Source organism: Somniosus microcephalus, chromosome 4 (assembly GCF_052327205.1).
Source record: "Somniosus microcephalus isolate GS21.2 chromosome 4, FLI_Smic_1.0, whole genome shotgun sequence".
Lineage (NCBI taxonomy): Eukaryota > Metazoa > Chordata > Chondrichthyes > Squaliformes > Somniosidae > Somniosus > Somniosus microcephalus.
The window spans coordinates 82252439-82271182 of NC_140990.1; the positions used below are offsets into that span (position 1 = coordinate 82252439).

Genomic DNA, 18744 nt, shown 5'->3' on the forward strand with positions numbered 1-18744 from the left:
AACATCGAGAGAGAGAGAGGAAACATCGAGAGAGAGAGGAAACATCGAGAGAGAGAGAGGAAGCATTGAGAGAGTGAGGGGAAACATCGAGAGAGAGAGGAAACATTGAGAGAGAGAGAGGAAACATTGAGAGAGAGAGAGGAAACATCGAGAGAGAGAGAGGAAACATCGAGAGAGAGAGAGGAAACATTGAGAGAGAGAGAGGAAACATCGAGAGAGAGAGAGGAAACATCGAGAGAGAGAGAGGAAACATCGAGAGAGAGAGGGGAAACATCGAGAGAGAGAGGGGAAACATTGAGAGAGAGAGAGAGGGAACATCGAGAGAGAGGAAACATCGAGAGAGAGAGAGGAAACATCGAGAGAGAGAGAGGAAACATTGAGAGAGAGAGAGGAAACATCGAGAGAGAGAGGAAACATCGAGAGAGAGAGGAAACATCGAGAGAGAGAGAGGAAACATTGAGAGAGAAAGAGGAAACATCGAGAGGAAACATCGAGAGAGAGAGAGGGGGCACTTTATTTATTTAATTTAATTAATTAATTAATTCATTAAATTTATTTAATTATAAGTTGTGAGTTCCTCACGATGCTCTCCCAGGCTGGCCACCCTGTAGCCAGAGATTATTCTAGAAGCCTGGGTAGAAATATCAATGTAATTACTGTCGAAATTACTTTTTTTACATTATTGCTTGTTCATTTTATGTGCTGTCTTTTTATGTCTTTTATTTATTTTATGTCTGCTTTATTTATATTTAAAGTATGTATGCGTGTATATGTCGGTATGTGTTTTTTTGTGATGGCACCGATGAAGATGGCTGCCGTCCTTGCGAGCTCCGTGCGTACCGGGCAGCTAAGTGTTCTTGCTGCTTGGTGCTCTCGGCTCGTCCAGAAAAAAGCATTTCACTGACTAGATTACACTTCTTGTATTTAGTTATGTGATAAATAAAATTGAAATTGAAATGAAATGAAATAAATCTTCCACCAATTACTTTAAATCTGTGCCCCCTGGTTTTTGACCCCTCTGCTAAGGGAAATAGATCCTTTCTATCCACTTTATCTAGGCCCCTCATAATTTTATACACCTCAATAAGGTCTCCCCTCAGCCTCCTCTGTTCCAAGGAAAACAAACCAAGCCTATCCAGTCTTCCCTCATAGCTATGATTCTCTACTCCCGGCAACATCCTTGTAAATCTCCTCAGTACCCTCTCTAGTGCAATCACATCTTTCCTGTAATGTGGTGACCAGAACTGCATGCAGTACTCTAGCTGAGGCCTAACTAGTGTTTTATACAGTTGAAGCATAACCCCCTGCTCTTGTATTCTATGCCACGGCTAATAAAGGCAAGGTTAAATTCCTCCTCTACGCAGATGACCTGGTTCTGCTGTCACCAACTAAGGAGGGTCTACAGCAGAACCTGGATCTGCTGGAGTCGTACTGCCAGACTTGGGCCCTGACAATAAATCCCCAAAAAACCAAAGTCCTTGTGTTCCAGCAAAGATCCAGACATCAGGGACCCAAAATAAATTTCACACTAGGAACAACCAAAATTGAACAAACCACTAACTACACATACTTGGGCTTAAAAATCAGTTCTACGGGAAATTTGCATCTGGCTGTGAATGAACTGAAAGAGAAAGCAAGAAGGGCTTTCTATGCCATTAAAAAATCAATCCAAATAGAAATCCCAATTAGCATTTGGCTCAAAATTTTCAAATCAGTAATTGAACCAATTGCAATCTATGGCAGTGAGGTGTGGGGACCGCTAACACAACAAGAATTTGCAAAATGGGACAAACACCCAATTGAGATCCTACATGCAGAATTCTGTAAAAGTATCCCCCGGACTCAAAGGAAAACCGTAAACAATGCATGCAGGGCAGAACTAGGCCAATATCCATTAATAATCACTATCCAAAAAAGAGCCACCAAATTTTGGAAACACCTAGAAATGAGCAACCCCCAATGCTATCATTACGAAGCCCTGAAATGCCAAGAGAGGACCATAAAGAAGAATACCCTCAGTCAACTAGTCCTGGGACTCAGTGAAGTAACTACTAACACTACTAACAATAACCAGCCCCAGGATAGTGACAGCGTAACACAAAGAATTCGACCCAACACAATCGTCGCTAAGCAAAAGGAAAAATATGTCATATTGGGCAGAAACAACAAAAACCCAAAGCAAACTCAATTGCTACTTGGCCCTAAACAGACAATACAACATGGCTGATTACCTGACCATGGTAAAGGATAGCAAACTGAGAAAAACCTTGACAATGTACAGACTTAGTGAACATAGCCTGGCGATCGAAAAAGGTAGACACAGGCAGGCCCGGCTACCAAGAGAGGACAGGATATGCTCTCACTGCAGTCAGGGAGTGGTGGAGACAGAGATGCACTTCCTCACAGCTTGTAGAAAATATCAGGGCATAAGGGAGAATTTCTACCCAAAATTCACAAAAATATGCCCGGAATTCAGAAATTTGAATGACGACCAAAAACTCCCATACCTACTAGGGGAAGAGAGAAATTGTGTAACATTAGCGGCACACTATGTTACAGCTTGCCATAAACAGAGGGACAACCACTAAATATAAGAAAAGAGTATATACAAATTATATGAATGTATATTTATACACTCAGGGATATAGCTGCTTATACACTGTATGGATAGATCTGTATTTTTGTGTACAAACATGAATGTTTTTCGATGCTTTGGCAACATAAGATGTAACTTGTCATGCCAATAAAGCGATTTGAATTGAATTGAATTGAATTGTATGCCTTCTTAACCACCTTATCTACCTGGCTTGCTACCTTCAGGGATCTATGGACATGCAGTCCAAGGTCCCTTTGTTCCTCTACACTACTCAGTGTCCTACCATTTAATGTGTATTCCCTTTGCTTGTTAGCCCTCCCCAAATGCATTTCTCTGGATTGAATTCCATTTGCCACTGTTCTGCCCACCTGACCAATTTATTGATATCTTCCTGCAGTCTACAGCTTCCTTCTTCAGTATCAACCACACAGCCTATTTCAGTACCTTCTGCAAACTTCTTAATCATACCCCCTATATTCAAGTCTAGATCATGAATATATACCACAAAAAGCAAGGGACCCAGTACTGAGCCCTGCGGAACCCCACTGGGAACAGCCTTCCAGTCATAAGAACACACATCAACCATTACCCTCTGCTTCTTTCTCACCTTCGATGTGTGTATAGAGCACACATCAAAAAATGAAAAGAAAAAGGACATGTCCAGTGACACTGGCGTTGTCAATAGTGGTTTGTAACCTTGCTCACTATCTCCTATCGCCAAACCACTAACCACAAATCCTAACCCATAGCATATCCACTAACCTCTAATCCTAACACCTAGTCCTAACCACTAACCCATAACTACCACCACAAACCCTGAAGTGTAACACCAGCCCCGAACCCCAAGACCCCGAACCCTAAACCATTCAGTGTCATTGTGATGTCACCGGTGATGCAGGTCAGTCGTGTTGTCAATAGTCATTGTGATGTCACCAGTGATGCAGGTCGGCCGTGTTGTCCATGGTCATTGTGATGTCACCAATTATGCAGGTCGGTCGTGTTGTCAATATTCTGAACTGCGGGAAAAGGTCACCAAAGAAACCTTGAAAAGAGCCGCAGGGCGTGACTTTATTTGAAGAGTAAAGGTTACAGAGTAAAGCACACAGATTGCCATGGGAAGGAAGGGCTCCTCTTTTCCCCTCTTCTTGCAGTTTACCTCCTCACTGTGGAGGCCCAGAGATAATGTTTACAAGGTGTGTGCAGCAGAGAGTGTTGTGTAATTGTGGTTTATCTAATAATCACTGACAAGCCAGTTGTTGTTGTAAACAGATCAGGTGGCAACAAGAGCAGGTCAGAGGCTGGGTATTATGTGGCGAGTGCCTCACCTCCTGGCTCCCCAAAGCCTTTCCGCCATCTACAAGGCACAAGTTAGGAGTGTGATGGAATAGTCTCCACTTGCCTGGATGAGTGCAGTTCCAACAACACTCGAAGCTCGACACCATCCAGGACAAAGCAGCCCGCTTGGTCGGCACCCCATCCACCACCAAGATGCACTGCAGCAACTCACCAAGGTTTCTTCAGCAGCATAGGAACAGGAGAAGGCCATTGAGCCCCTCGAGCCTGTTCCACCATTCAATGAGATTGTGGCTGATCTGTGACCTAACTCCATACACCCGCCTTTGACCCATATCCCTAAAGACCTATGGTTAACCTCCCAAACCCATGACCAGTTCCCCTCCAAGTCACACACCATCCTTATTTGGAAATATAATCGTCATTCCTTCATCGTCGCTGGGTCAAATCCTGGAACTCCCTCCCTAACAGCACTGTGGGAGGACCTTCACCACACGGACTGCAGCGGTTCAAGAAGGCGGCTCACCACCACCTTCTCAAGGGCAGTTAGGGAGGGGCAATAATTGCAATAAATGCCAGCCTTGCCAGCGACGCCCACATCTCAGACAAAAAGGAGTACAGGAAGTACAGGTGCATTCCTGACCAGAATGGTAGGTGGCTCAGTCTCTGGCCCAGTCTGTTCGGACTCGCCCTTCTCATATTCAGCACAGATTCCAGGGCGATATGATAGAAATGTTTAAAATGATGAAAGGTGGGATGGGGTCGATAGAAGCCGGCTGTTTCCAGTGGTGGAGGGGTCACGATAAGGAGCCAGAGATACAAGATTAAATGTAGGAGATTTAGAACAATGATCGAGAGAACCTTCTTCACACAGAGAGTTGTGAGGCTGTGGAATTCACTTCCAGGGTCAGTGGTTGGGTGACACGGTTCTGTGGTGACAAGTGGTCCTCATGTTTTTATCCAGGACAGACCTCAGCCCAGTCAGTTGCTCCAAATGTTGATGCAATGGTTCAAGCCGAGAGGTGCCAGGGATCGGGAGCAGCAGCAGTTATAAATAAAATCTAACTGTAAATAATCACCGATATAGTTTATCTTCATTTATTCCTATTTTAATAACTGTTGCTGAATGTGGCCCACAACAAGTGCCAGGATATCGGATCAGACCCACCATAGAAAATGAGTTTGACACCCCTGAGGTCGACAATGTCAACCGGATTCCCCTCATCCACCAACCTAGCAACTTCTTCACAAAACTCCAGCTAGTTTGTAGACGTGACCTTGTTTTCTGAACCCCTGTTGAGTCTCTCTAACGGCCCCTTCCCTTTCCCCAGTGATCATAAACAGCATCTCTCAGGATCCCTTCAAGCATCTTCCCTGTGATCGAGGTCACACTGATGGGCCTGTAGCTCCCTGGCTCTGATCTGTCCCCGATTTGGAAAATGGGAGTGAGGTGAGCTGCCTTCCAATCTCAGGGAACAATCCCTGACTCTATGGAGCTGTTGATGATACGAGCAAGAGGCTCACAGAGCACCGTCCCATCTCTTTAAACACCCGTGAGTGGATATCATCTGGACCTGGAGCGCCATCTAATTTCAGATTCCTTATTTTATCCAAGATGACAATCCCTTTCTATTTTAATATTGATGATGTTATTTTGTCGACAGCACATCCCACAGCTGGAATCTGAGCATCACCCACAGGAGCGTAGACTGATGTGAAATAGTCATTTAACAGCTCTGTCCCAGCCTGGGAACCTGTTTCAATCTGTCCTGGACTGTCTTTCAGTGGCCTTAAACCATCTTTAATGGTCTTCTGACTCCTGACGGAGCTGGGAAAGCTTTTAATATTATTACCACAATTGTGCAGCATCTTCTTTTCCAAAGATCTCTGAGCTTCTCTAATGGCTGCTTTTGTCTCCCTCAATTCTGGGTGATATTTGTCCCCATTCTCCTGTAAACTGAATTCATCTTGATCCAAACTAGATTCAATGTAAGACAGTTCTCCCCTAGACCTACGCTGACAGGTAAAACTCCAGACGGTTCCTTAGTAAGGAGTCCTCTGGTTCCACGCCATATATTTGTCAGGATACTGAAACCCAGCTTTCTTACCGTCCACTCCTGGAGGCCCCACTCCCTGAGCCTACAACCTTCAGCAGGGTCAGTGCTGGAGTTCCACAGCGGGAGTGATCCCAGAGTGACTGTCAGGATCGCACCCCGTGGATGTTCCAGGTGTATTTTTAGTTATCCTGATGTCTAACACACACACATCAATAAAACAGGGAATTCCTGGAAACACGCTGCAGGTCCTTCTTTATCTGGAGATCAAATGTCTGTTGTATAATTGTACCAGCAGTTAACAGGCTCCTGTGAACTCCTCCCTCTGCTATTTTAATGCAGACTTTAACCAATTTATTTTAAATGGGTTTATTTTAAATGGGTTAATGCCTGCCTTAAAATGGTAGACTCAGGACTGTCCCACAAACATGTTAAATCTACATAGAATAATTACCAGTCATTCTTAGACTGGAAACTTAAACCTGCCATTTCACTTTCAGTCAGGAACCGATCGCAGTTTGACACCAATCTCTGATTTGACAGCACATTTCCAGCATTCACTGTTGTTCTTCCTCACTCTTAACACAGTTGTAAAGAAGCCTTCTGTTCTGTGTCTAGGAGCTCTGAACCATGGAAGAGCGCGGCTGGGACATATTTCTTACACACCTCGAGATTAACCCACACGGGGACTTTGCTGTCAGTGAAGAGAGATGAGAAATCCACAACAAGGTGTTTAAAACAAAGCTGATTTATTTGACAAATATCCAGAATATTAAACTCCAGCCCAGTTATAGGGGTCATTAACGTCAGCAGAAACAAACCCCAACTGTCAGAATGAACATGGTTCAGTCCTGGATGTGATTAACAACAGCAATAACAGCAGAATCCAACCCCTGCTGTGACTTGTGAACTCGCTGGTGCCTCAGCAGATCATTTCTGCTTTTAAAGCTTTTCTCACAGTCAGAACATTGGTGTGAACAAATTGGTGTGAAGTGAGGTGGGATGAATTAGTGAATCCCTTCCCACACATGGAGCAGGTGAACGGCCTCTCCCCAGTGTGAGTGCACTGGTGTACAGAGAGTTCTGACGATTGCTTGAACCCAGTCCTGCAGTGAGAGCATCTGAACGGCTTCTCCCCAGTGTGAACACGTTGATGGCATGTCAGTTCCCCGGAACTTTTATAGCACTTCCCACAGTCTGAGCATTTAAAAGGTCTCTCATCAGAGTGAACTCGCTAGTGTGTCAGCAGGTTGGATGAATTAGTGAATCCCTTCTCACACTCAGAGCAGGTGAACGGCCTCTCCCCGGTATGAGTGCGTTGGTGTCTCAGCAGACCACTTGCACTTTTAAAGCTCAGTTCACACTTAGAACATTTATAAGGTCTCCTATCAGAGTGAACAAGTTTGTGTTTCCGCAGGGTGGAACAATGAGTGAATCCCTTCCCACACACGGAACAGGTGAACGGTCTCTCCCCAGTGTGAACTCGCTGGTGTGTCAGCAGGCTGGATGGCCGAGTGAATCCCTTGTCACACACGGAGCAGCTGAATGGCCTCTCCCCAGTGTGACTGCGTTGATGAGTTTCCAGGTGGGATGGGTAATTGAATCCCTTCCCACAGTCCTCACATTCCCACGGTTTCTCCATGGTGAGGGTGTCCTTGTGTCTCTCCAGGTTGGACGATCGGTTGAAGCTTCGTCCACACACAGAACACATGTACGGTTTCTCCCCGCTGTGAATGGTGCGGTTTTTTCAGGCTGTGTAACTGGTTAAAGCTCTTTCCAGTCAGTGCACTGGAACACTCTCACTCGGGTGTGTGTGTCTCAGTACTTTTCCAGTCACAGTGATGTCTGAAATCTTTTATGAAAATCGTGAGACACTCGCTGTGTGCAGATTGAGAATAAAATCAATGAGTCAATGATTGTTTCTCCTGGTCACTGGGACCCTGAAGCCCTGCCCACTCTCTGTTCCAAGTTAGCCGCGCATGCGCTGTAACCCCGCCCTGCCCAAGATGGCGGCCAGTGACCCCGCCCTACCCAAGATGGCGGCCAATGACCCCGCTGACCGGGCCTGTCCCCGCGGAGTAAACCCGGGGCCTGTGGGCTCTTATTCGGGACCTGAGGCCGACACTGGGTGTTTGAAGCTTCCCAACCCACCCACGGGTCCAATTCCTCCTTCTATCCCCGGGAGAAAGCCTCACAGCCGCTGCCCCGCAGCTGGATGAAGCCCGGCCCCGGGGGCTGTTATTCGGCTCTAAGGCCGCAGCCCCTTTATTATAAAGCCGCCCGCCCTCTCCCACCGCGTCCGTTCTGTCCCGACCGCCATCTTCCTCCAGGCGGCCCAGGAACCCGGCTCTACTGCGCCTGCGCACCGGGCCCCCGTCATTCAGATAGGGCGTATTCCCAACCGCGCGGCATTCTGGGTACCCACAGCTGCCATTGAGGATGTGAAGACATTCCTGATAATTCAAACTTTTTTACGCGTATCAGCGGCCTTTCCTCTAAATAATACTGTGGGTCTTGGGTGAATGGAGCGGTTGAGGAACAGAAGAGGCGCAATTGGACCAGGAAGTGAGGCGAGGAAAACATTTAAAATTTTTTCATAGGATGTGGGCGTCACTGGTAAGGCCAGCATTTATTGCCCTTCCCTAATTGCCCTTAAGGGGGTGGTGAGCCGCCTTTTTGAACCGCTGCAGTCCGTGTGTGAAGGCACTCCCACAGTGCTGTTAGGGAGGGAGTTCCAGGATTTTGACCCAGCGACAATGAAAGAACAGCGATATACTTCCAAGTCAGGATGGTGTGTGACTTGGAGGGGATGGTGTTCCCATGCGCCTGCTGCCCTTGTCCTTCTAGGTGGAAGAGGTCACGGGTTATATATTCAAAAATAACCTGGCCATTGACCTCTGCACCCCCGTTGACATCACAATCACTATTGAGACTGGGAGCTTTAGGGATCAGTGATAGACGTGAGGACTGTGGTCAGGGGGATACAGTCAGGGGTTCGCGATCACGTTAATGATTCGGGTTAGGATCTTACACTTAGGCTACCAAGGCTAGGAGAGGCTCTCTGAAAGATATGGGGAGCTGGGACTTGTCCATGAGGGTAACCAAATTTATGAGAACTTAAAAATTCTAGAGTAAGACAGGAGAAAAGGCCCAAAAATGGAACAATCGGTAGCGGAAAATCCATTAGTCTCCTCTCATCATGGAAAAACCAAGGAATTGACACACTGTTTTAAACAAAGCTGATTTATTTGGCATATATCCAGAAGCAACATCACTAAAACAGGTTATCTGGTTATTATCACATTGCTGTTTGTGGGAGCTTGCTGTGCCCAAATTGGCTGTCACATTTCCTACATTACAACAGTAACTACACTTAAAAAAAAGAAGTATTTCATTGGCTGTAAAGAGCTTTGGGACGTCCGGTGGTCCTGAAAGGCGCTATATAAATGTAAGTCTTTCTTTTCTTTTAATATTAAATTCCACCCCAGTTAGAAGGGTTATTAACACCAGCAGAGTGAACATGGTTCAGTCCTGGATGTGATTAACAGCTGCAAAAACAGCAGAATCCAACCGCTGCTGTCACACATGAACTCGCTGGTGTGCCAGCAGGTGGGATGACTGGGAGAATTCTTTCACACACACGGAGCAGATGAATGGCCTCCCCGTTGTGTGAGCTGGATGAGCGCCTGAACCTCTTCCCACAGTGAGAGCATTATAATGGTCTCTCATCAGTGTGAACTCTCTGATGTTTAATCAGTCCCTGAGAGCGTTTAAAGCTTTTCCCACAGTCCAAGCATTTCAAAGGTCTCTCCCCAGAGTGAACTCGCTGGTGTCTCACCAGCTCTGCTGAGCGTTTAAAGCTGCTCCCACATTTAGAGCATTGAAACGGTCTCTCATCAGTGTGAACACGCTGGTGTTTAATCACTCCCTCTGAACTTTTAAATCTGTTCTCACAGTCACAGCATTTAAAAGGTCTCTCGTCAGTGTGATTACGCTGGTGTTTAATCAGCTCTGCAGCGCTTTTAAAGCTATTCCCACAGTCAGAGCATTGAAACGGTCTCTCGTCAGTGTGAACTCGCTGGTGTTTAATCAGTCCCTGAGAGCGTTTAAATCTGCTCCCACAGTCAGAGCATTTAAATGGTCTCTCATCAGTGTGTACTCGCTTGTGTTTAATCAGTCCCACAGAGCATTTAAATCTGCTCCCGCAGTCCAAGCATTTAAATGGTTTCTCATCAGTGTGAACTCGCTGGTGATTAATCAGATCTGCAGCACATTTAAAGCTGTTTCCACAGTCAGTGCAGTTAAAAGGTCTCTCATCGGTGTGAACTCGCTGGTGTTTACTCAGCTCACCAGCACTTTTAAAGCTGTTCTCACAGACAGAACATTGAAAAGGCCTCTCCCCAGTGTGAACACGCTGGTGTTCAGTGAGATTCGATGAGTGCTTGAATCTCTTTTCGCAGTGAGAGCAACTGAATAGTCTCACTTCAGTGTGAACTCGCTGGTGTCTAATCAGTCCCTCAGAGCTTTTAAAGTTGTTCTCACAGACAGGGCACTTAAAAGGTTTCTCATCAGTGTGAACTCTCTGATGTCTTATCAGGTGACATGGCCAAGTGAATCCCTTCCCACACACGGAGCAGGTGAATGGCCTCTCCCTAGTGTGACTGCGTTGATGAGTTTCCAGCTGGGATGGGGAACTGAATCCCTTCCCACAGTCCCCACATTTCCACGGTTTTTCTGTGGTGCGGGTGTCCTTGTGTCTCTCCAGGTTGGATGATCGGTTGAAGCCTCGTCCACACACAGAACACGTGTACGGTTTCCCTCCGCTGTGAATGGTGCGATGTTTTTTCAGGCTGTGTAACTGGTTAAAGCTCTTTCCACAGTCAGTGCACTGGAACACTCTCACTCGGGTGTGGGTGTCTCGGTGTTTTTCCAGTCACACTGATGTTTGAAATCTTTTCCCACAGACAGAACAGGCAAACATTTCTCCTTCCACATTCAAAGGCCGATGATAGTCAGGTCCTGATGAATCGAGTGACTCTGTCAGATCTTCTTGTGATGTTTGGTTTGAGTTTCCTGACTGTAATTCCAGCCTTCAAATACCTGTAAAAGGAGTTTACAAAAGTCATCACTGTGAGTACAGGCTAGAAATTCAGAACAGATGGAACATTCTTTCCTCTCTTGTTCCCCCAAAGCTGTAAATCCCTGTCCCACACACTCTCCCTCCTCCCTGTGCTGAAATCTAAACCCATCGCACCATCTCCAACATTTCTTTTCTCCACTCTTCAGTTTTCTCCCTCCCTCTGTTCTGGTTGGGTTCAGTTCTACACCCGCTGTGGGGACTTGGCCTGGAGGGTGTTGCACGGAGCCATCCCGTGCAATAAGGTTTTAAGTAGGTTCACGGACTCCCAGGCCACCTGCTTTTCTGCGGCCTGGAGGAGTCCGTGTTCCACGCATATATAGAATGTGAGAGGTTGCAGCCCCTCTTCCATTGTTTGAAGGAGCGGCCCCTCGATTTTTGGCTGCACTTCAGTCCCACACTCCTGATCTTTGGTCACCCGGTGCGGAGGGGAGCGGGCAGGTCACAGGACCTCCTCGTAGGACTGCTCCTGGGCCTGGCTAAAATGGCCATTAACTGGTCAGGTAGCGGGCGGTCGAGGGGGTCATTCGACCTGATTGCCTGCCTCTCTTCCGTGGCTATGTTCGCACCTGGGTGGCCCTGGAGATGGAGCACACGGTGTCCGCCGGCAAGCTCAAGGCCTTCCGCGGCCGGTGGGCAGGGCAGGGACTGGAGTGCGTCATCCCCACGGCAACCAAATATTAATTTAAGTTAACAAAATTGAGGCTCATGGAATAGGTGGGTCAGTGACAGCTTGGATAAGGAATTGGCTTAAGGACAGAAAACGGCTGTTTTTCAGTCTGGAGGAGGATAGACAGTGGTGTTCCTCAAGGGTCAGTGCTGGGGCCACTGCTTTTATTGATATATATATAAATGACCTAGATATTGGAATACAGAGTAGAATTTCTAAATTTGCCGATGACACCAAACTTGGGTGTGTGTCAAACAGTGAGGATGATACCAATCGACTGCAACAGGACATAGAAAGGCTAGCAGAATGGGCAGACAAGTAGCAGATGGAATTTAATACAGAGAAGTGTGAGGTGATGCATTTTGGCAGAAGGAATAGGGAAAGGCAATATACACTTAATGGCACAGTTTTAAAGAGTGTGCAGGGACAGAGGGACCTGGGAGTAAATGTGCATAGGTCCCTGAAGGTGACGGGAAATATTGAGAGAGTGGGTAGCAAAGCATATGGTGTCTTGGGTTTCATAAATAGAGGTATTGAGTACAAAAGTAGAGAAGTTATGCTGAACCTTTATAAAACGCTGGTTAGGCCACAACTGGAGTATTGCATCCACCACACTTTAGGAAGGATGTGAAGGCCCTTGAGAGGGTGCAGAGGAGATTTACCAGAATGGTTCCAAGGATGGGGGTTCTTAGCTACAAGGGCAGGTTGGAGAAGCTGGATTTGTTTTCATTAGAGCAAAGGAGGTTGAGGGGTGATTTGATAGAGGTGTACAAGATTATGACGGGTTTGGATAGGCTAGTTGGGGAAAGGCTGTTCCCACTAGTTGATGGTACAAGGACCAGGGGACACAGATTTAAGGTTTGGGCAAGAGATACAGGCGGGACATAAGGAAAAACATTTTTACGCAGCGAGTGGTGATGACCTGGAACTCGCTGTCGATGGAAGGGGTGGAAGTGGAGACACTGAATGTTTTCAAGGGGAGGCTGGATAGGCACTTGAGGGAAATAAATTTGCAGGGCTACGGGGATAGAGCTGGGAATGGGACTGACTGGATTGCTCTACAGAGCGCCGGCACGGACTCGATGGACCAAATGGCCTCCTTCAGTGCCTTTATGACTCTAAGTTGTTAAGTTTGATTTAATGTTTTGTTAATGAACAGTTTGTTTGTTCCTGCACAAGATGGCCGCGCATGCGCCGTGATCCCGCCCTGTCCAAGATGGCGGCCAGTGACCCCGCTGACCCGGGCGGCCGGGCCTGTCACCGCGGGGCAAACACGGAGCCTGTGGGCTCTTATTCAGGGTCTGAGGCATACACCGGGTGTTTATGAAGCTTCCCAGCCCACCCGCGGATCTAGTTCCTCCCCGAGCCCACAATCTCCTACCGCCTCCTGGAACCGTCTCTTCCGCTTCAGACCATCGCCAACTGGTATTGCGCATGCTCAGAGTACCGCCCAGTCCCGCGCCTGCGCACTAGGCTCCTGTAGTCATTGATAGGGCACATTCTGCCCCGCGATGGATTCTGGGTAAAAGCCCCGCCATTGAACGCCCCAGTTGCTGATAAGAACATTCTTTTGATCATTGGATTGGATTGGGGCCGGTTGGGCAATAAACAAAATTAATTAATTAATGATACAGAAACCCACATGCCCAGGCCCTCCACCATTGTGTGATGTACGCTGGCCGCCACTTTTCAGTTACTACCTCGTACCTCAGGCCCCGCCCAGTCTGGTTTAATTGCTAAATGTTTATTAACTGTGTTTTCTAACTTCAGTGCAGACTTTTTATTTAGAAGGAATCTTTCGAGGCACCATTTTTTGTGTGTCCTACCTGAGAAGCGGTTAATGGTTAATAGCTTTAATAAGCTGGCAGCAATTTTTCTTTCAGGGTGGAAAGGTGAAAAACGCCACTAACAGTGCTTCAAAAACACACGGGACAGAGAAGTCAGCACACCTGCTATGATATCGATCCCCTCCACCACTTATGCATTGTATCTGAAGTATCTACAAGATGACCAAGGTCAGGCCGTGTGGGGTCAAAGACCAGGTAACGGAATGGATGGAAAGATGGCTACAAAACAGAATTCAGAGGGTAGAAGTTAAGGGATGTTTCTCTGGTGTGGATTAATGCTCGGGCCTACGCGGCCTTCCCCCAGGGATGGGTTAATGCTCCAGTTTACGGGGCCACAGGGGTGGATTGATGCTCGGGACTACGGGCCCTTAACCAGGAGATGGATTAATGCTTGGGCCTACGTGGCCTTTCCCCCACGGATGGGTTAATGCTCCAGTTTATGGGGCCACAGGGGTGGATTGATGCTCAGGACTACGGGCCCTTACCCAGGAGGTGGATTAATGCTCGGGCCTACGGGGGACCCGCCACAATCTCCGTTCCCTAGCGACCATCTCCATTCCCCTCCCTGGCCATTGTCCAAGGCTGAAACAGTCTGTTCACAACCTATTTAACCAGAAGCTGAGCTTCTGACCCCATATCCTCTCTATCATCAAGGCTCCTCCTTGCACCTCTGTAAAATCGCCTGTCACTGCCCCTGTATTCACCCATCAGCTGCTGAAACCCTGGTCCGTGCCTTTGTCACCTCCAGACTTCACTACACCAATGCGCTCCTAGCTGGTCTCCCATCTTTCGCCCTCTGTAAACTTCAGTTTGTAATGTATATCCCTTTAAGGGGGGAACTACTTTTTACAGCTCATGTATACTGTAGTACCGGCAGTGACCACACCTGTATATAGCACTGAGTAGTAATCTGTACAGTTCAGTTCCAGAGTGAGCCACGTTGAGTAAGACCTGTTGTACCGTTCTCCTGCAGTCTGTGTCTTACTACTGACGGACACAACATTGGCAACGAGGCAAATTCGATCCTACCTGCAACTCTGCATCACCTCCCAGGGATTCGTTCCTGGAGAGCAGTAGGTTGGAGGTCAAGGCCAGAGACACGGGCGTCGACCACGGGCAACCGCCCAGTCAACCAGCAGAGACTCGAGAATTGCGGGGGAGGCTGTTGAGAGCCAGGCTTGGCTTTCCAGTCGAGGTGGTCCAGTGAAACGGGCTGGCAACAGGTAGTGTGCAGACCCTTCCCGGACAGTGGCGGGCTAGAGCCCGACCAAGCGGCACAGCAAAGGGCCGAGCAGCGTCGACGGGAGAGAGAGAGAGAGAGAGGGCAGAGTGCACAGGGCGCAGCTGGTGTTCAGGGGTCGAGGAGAGGGAGAGAGACGCGCAGAAACCCGCAAGGCGCCGCCATTGCCACGAGGACCGTGAGAGCGGCGTTGGCAGCAGTGCAGGAAAAGCGCGCGAAACCAACAGGGCACTGCCATTGCCACGAGGACCGCCGAGAGCGGCATTGGCAGCAGCACAGGAGAAGCGCGCGAAACCTACAGGCCGCCGCCATTGCCATGAGGACCGCCGAGAGCAGCGTTGGCAGCAGCGGGGGAGGAAGGAAAGTGCGGGAGATGCCATTTTAAGCCATTTTAAACCACACCCAAAATGCCGAAGAGTGGCAGTATCACCGCATTTGACAATGAAGTCGAAGATTGGACTACATATGTCGAACGAGTACAGGTATACTGCAAGGCAAATGAGGTGTCAGATGACAAGAAAGCGCCGGTATTGTTAAATTTAATGGGTGCAAAGACATGTGGCTTATTACGAAATCTAGTAACCCCAGCGAAGCCAGTGGAAAAGAGTTTTGGAGACATAGTGACGATACTACAGGAACATTTAAACCCCACACCGCTGCTGATAGCAGAAAGATTCAAGTTTCACAAATGGAACCAGCATAAGGATGAAAGCAATGCTGAATATTTAACAGAACTGTGCAAACTATCGAAACACTGCCAGTTTGGAACGGGACTGGCAGATACCTTAAGGGACAAGTTTGTGTGTGGGCTTCAAAGTTAAGGAACCCAGAAACGGCTTTTATCTGAAAAGGACCTTACGCTGGACAAGGCTTTCAGCATTGTGGTATCATATGAAGCAGCAGCACGGGGCGCTGCAGAGATACAACAGAGACCGCAAGAATATGGCACAAATGAAATGTCATACAGAACAGAGAAGTGCTATTGCTGCGGCAGAACAACACACGACCACAATGATTGCTGGTTCAAAGACAAAGTGTGCAGACAGTGTGGAAAAGTAGGACACATAGCATGAGTCTGCAGGTCGGGAAAGAAAACCAGTGTTGGAGGAAATTTTTAAATGGCACCGTAGTGCCTGCTGAAATACTTGACATTCATTGACATTTTGCAGACACTGGCATAACAGACAGCTGACTTGATCTGCTTACACCAAACGTGTGATGTCACTTGTACAGAACAGTAATATAATTAAGTTGTCTGCTAACGGTATAATAATATAATCAACTTGTTTTTGACAGAATGTGATTAAGGGTTGCTAAGGTATCAGATTGGCCAAAGTTAAAGGATGCTAAAGTACCAGATTGGCCAAGGAATTAATGTAATATGGTATCTTTCCTGTTTTTAAATTGTATAAAAGGAGCGCGGCTGCTATTATAAAGCTGAGAAGCTGGCGATTGCACCAAGGGGGTGTATAGCACTTCTCCCAGAGCGTTCTGTAAATAAAAGTGTACTCGCACATTCCAGCAAGGTCCACAGTAGTCTGAGTTTATTGCTCTATAAGCCGAAGTTGGGTATACGTCGACCCTGTATATCACTGGGTCCGTTCAGGCTCCAATTCTGCGGTAACAAATTGGCGCTGCGAGCAGGGTCACCGGTGTTTTAGTACTCTGATCAAGTATAAGGACGCTGAGTGATCAAAGAATAAGTAAGTGGACTAGTGGAATGTGGGACTACACTTGACATTTGTCTGTGATGAACTTATATTCGTATCTGTATTGACAAAATTTTAATCCTCAGGTCTTATTCGGGACTAACAGACTGATGTTAGGAACTTGTGGAGCGGGGTAAAACATTACACGTCCGGGCACTCTTGAAAGACAGAGAAACCCAGACCTCTGAGAACGCCGTTTCGAGTACGTTAAAATGCCCGGGTATTCTTAGAAGAAAAGAATAGGGGGGCTTTCAAAAACGTGACTCCAGACAAAGAGGAAAGGTCGGTGGACTACTGATGTCAGGTAAGGAGATTAAGAGGGGGCCCCCGGGCTCCCTCATCGATTCTTATATGACAGACAGGCATTCACTAATTTTAAAAATGCAGAAGGACGGATGGGACGTATCACAGACATTAGAACTTCAGAGAAATTGGCTGAGTAAACAGAAAAAGGATAAAACTAAAAAGGCGGGCATGTTACTAGTACACCAATTGTCAGGACTGATAGAACAAGTAAATGTAATTAAGAAAATTGTTAAAGATAAAACACAGGACATTAAAACTCTCGAAACAAAGATAACTTGCCAAGATAAGGTAATTAAGGATTTAGAAAAGAGGGCTACATGTGAGGGCGGACGAATGAGTGGTTGGACGGATACTACTTCCCTTCCCCCATACGAGACACTAGATCCAACGGCTCCCATGTTTGAGGAAAAGGTCGAAAGTGTCGACATGGCCCCAGTAACCTGGGGTGGAACCGCCGCTGCACCAACAGCGAGTTATAAACCCTTTACCCCCGGGGAGAGACAACAAATCATGACAGTCCTGGGAAAACTCCAGACCCGTAGCCTGAACGCAAAGTTTTGGGCAGAACTCAACACCGTTTGGGTGGGGCATCAGTTACATCTAAGAGACATCCATCAGTTAGTTCGGGCCAACCAAATGCAGTCAGGACAGATCCGGCATTTATACAAGCATTTAAGGATGGCTTATCACCGGCACACCAAACAATCATAAAAATGGGAGTAGTGACCGCAAGAAATGATGATGACCTGGTAGAATGGGCATGTGAAATAGACGGAAACGGGATGAAGGATGACATAGTGACAAAAGTTAAACAAGAAAAAATAGCTGCGGTCGGCCAATTGGAAACTGGAGCAAGACCCAAAAAGGGACCTTGCCATAATTGTGGAAAGATGGGTCACTTTGCAAAAGAATGCAAGGGCAAAAAGAATGAGAGACAATGTAACTATTGTGGAAAAAGGGGACACTTGGAAGCCACTTGTTATAGCAAACATGGCAGGCCAACTAGCGGGCAAAATACGATGTCCGCCGAAGACTACAGGGAGTGGCAGGAGTATAAACGATGGCAACAGAATAAGTGACGTCCAGCGGCCCCCGTAAAAAGCAAAAAGGAGGGTAGGATTTATGTGTCTGCACTAGTACGGGGCCGACAGTGTGAAATGCTAGTGGTCACGGGAGCGTCAATATCCGTAACTGACCTTCCCCTCCCTACAACCAGTAAGATGATATATTTAACAGGGATCGGCGGCACCAAGGTGCCCGCCTTCCTAAGTACCACCCAAATGGTAGAAATAGACAATCTTTACATCCCGATGAGATTCTACGTATGTAAAAATAACGAGGGCACAATAATGGGTAATGATCTTATGAAAGAATACGAAATATTAATCGATTGTGGCAAGGGAAAACTAATGTGGCCAAAAACAGACGGCCACATAGCAAAGGTAGGACGACTCGCAAATAATACCGGCACGGTTGGAGTAGCCACAGTAACCAAAAGAAACTGGTAATTAGATACAGGTGATTACGGGGCCATTTGCGCCTCCATCCCCAGAGTTTGGGCAGAAACAAAACTAGACACAGGAAAAGCTGGTATTGGCCCTATCAAGATCCCCTGACCAGAACATCAGCCACACCGCCAGTACCCCATAAAAACCGAGGCAAGAAAGGCAGTCATAGACATAGTAAAAGGACTTGTAGAGAAAGGCATCCTGAGAGAAACAACAAGTACCACCAATTCCCCTACATGGCCAGTAGGAAAACCTGACGGAAGCTATAGGTTAACTATAGATTACACTGCCCTCAACAAGGTCACCCCTAAGTTACACCCTATCGTCGCCAGCCCCTCAACCATCTTAAACGGTCTAGCCCCAGAACACCAAATCTTCACAGTC

General features: G+C 47.2%; 2 pseudogenes; both read right to left on the reverse strand.

Annotated features, from left to right (window-relative positions):
- Positions 1 to 7600, reverse strand: part of LOC147119354 (uncharacterized) — a 29737-nt pseudogene extending 22137 nt beyond the window's left edge.
- A 1570-nt stretch (positions 7601 to 9170) lies between these two features.
- On the reverse strand, positions 9171 to 11035 carry LOC147119355 (uncharacterized; annotated as a pseudogene).
- Between the last annotated feature and the right edge of the window lie 7709 nt (positions 11036 to 18744).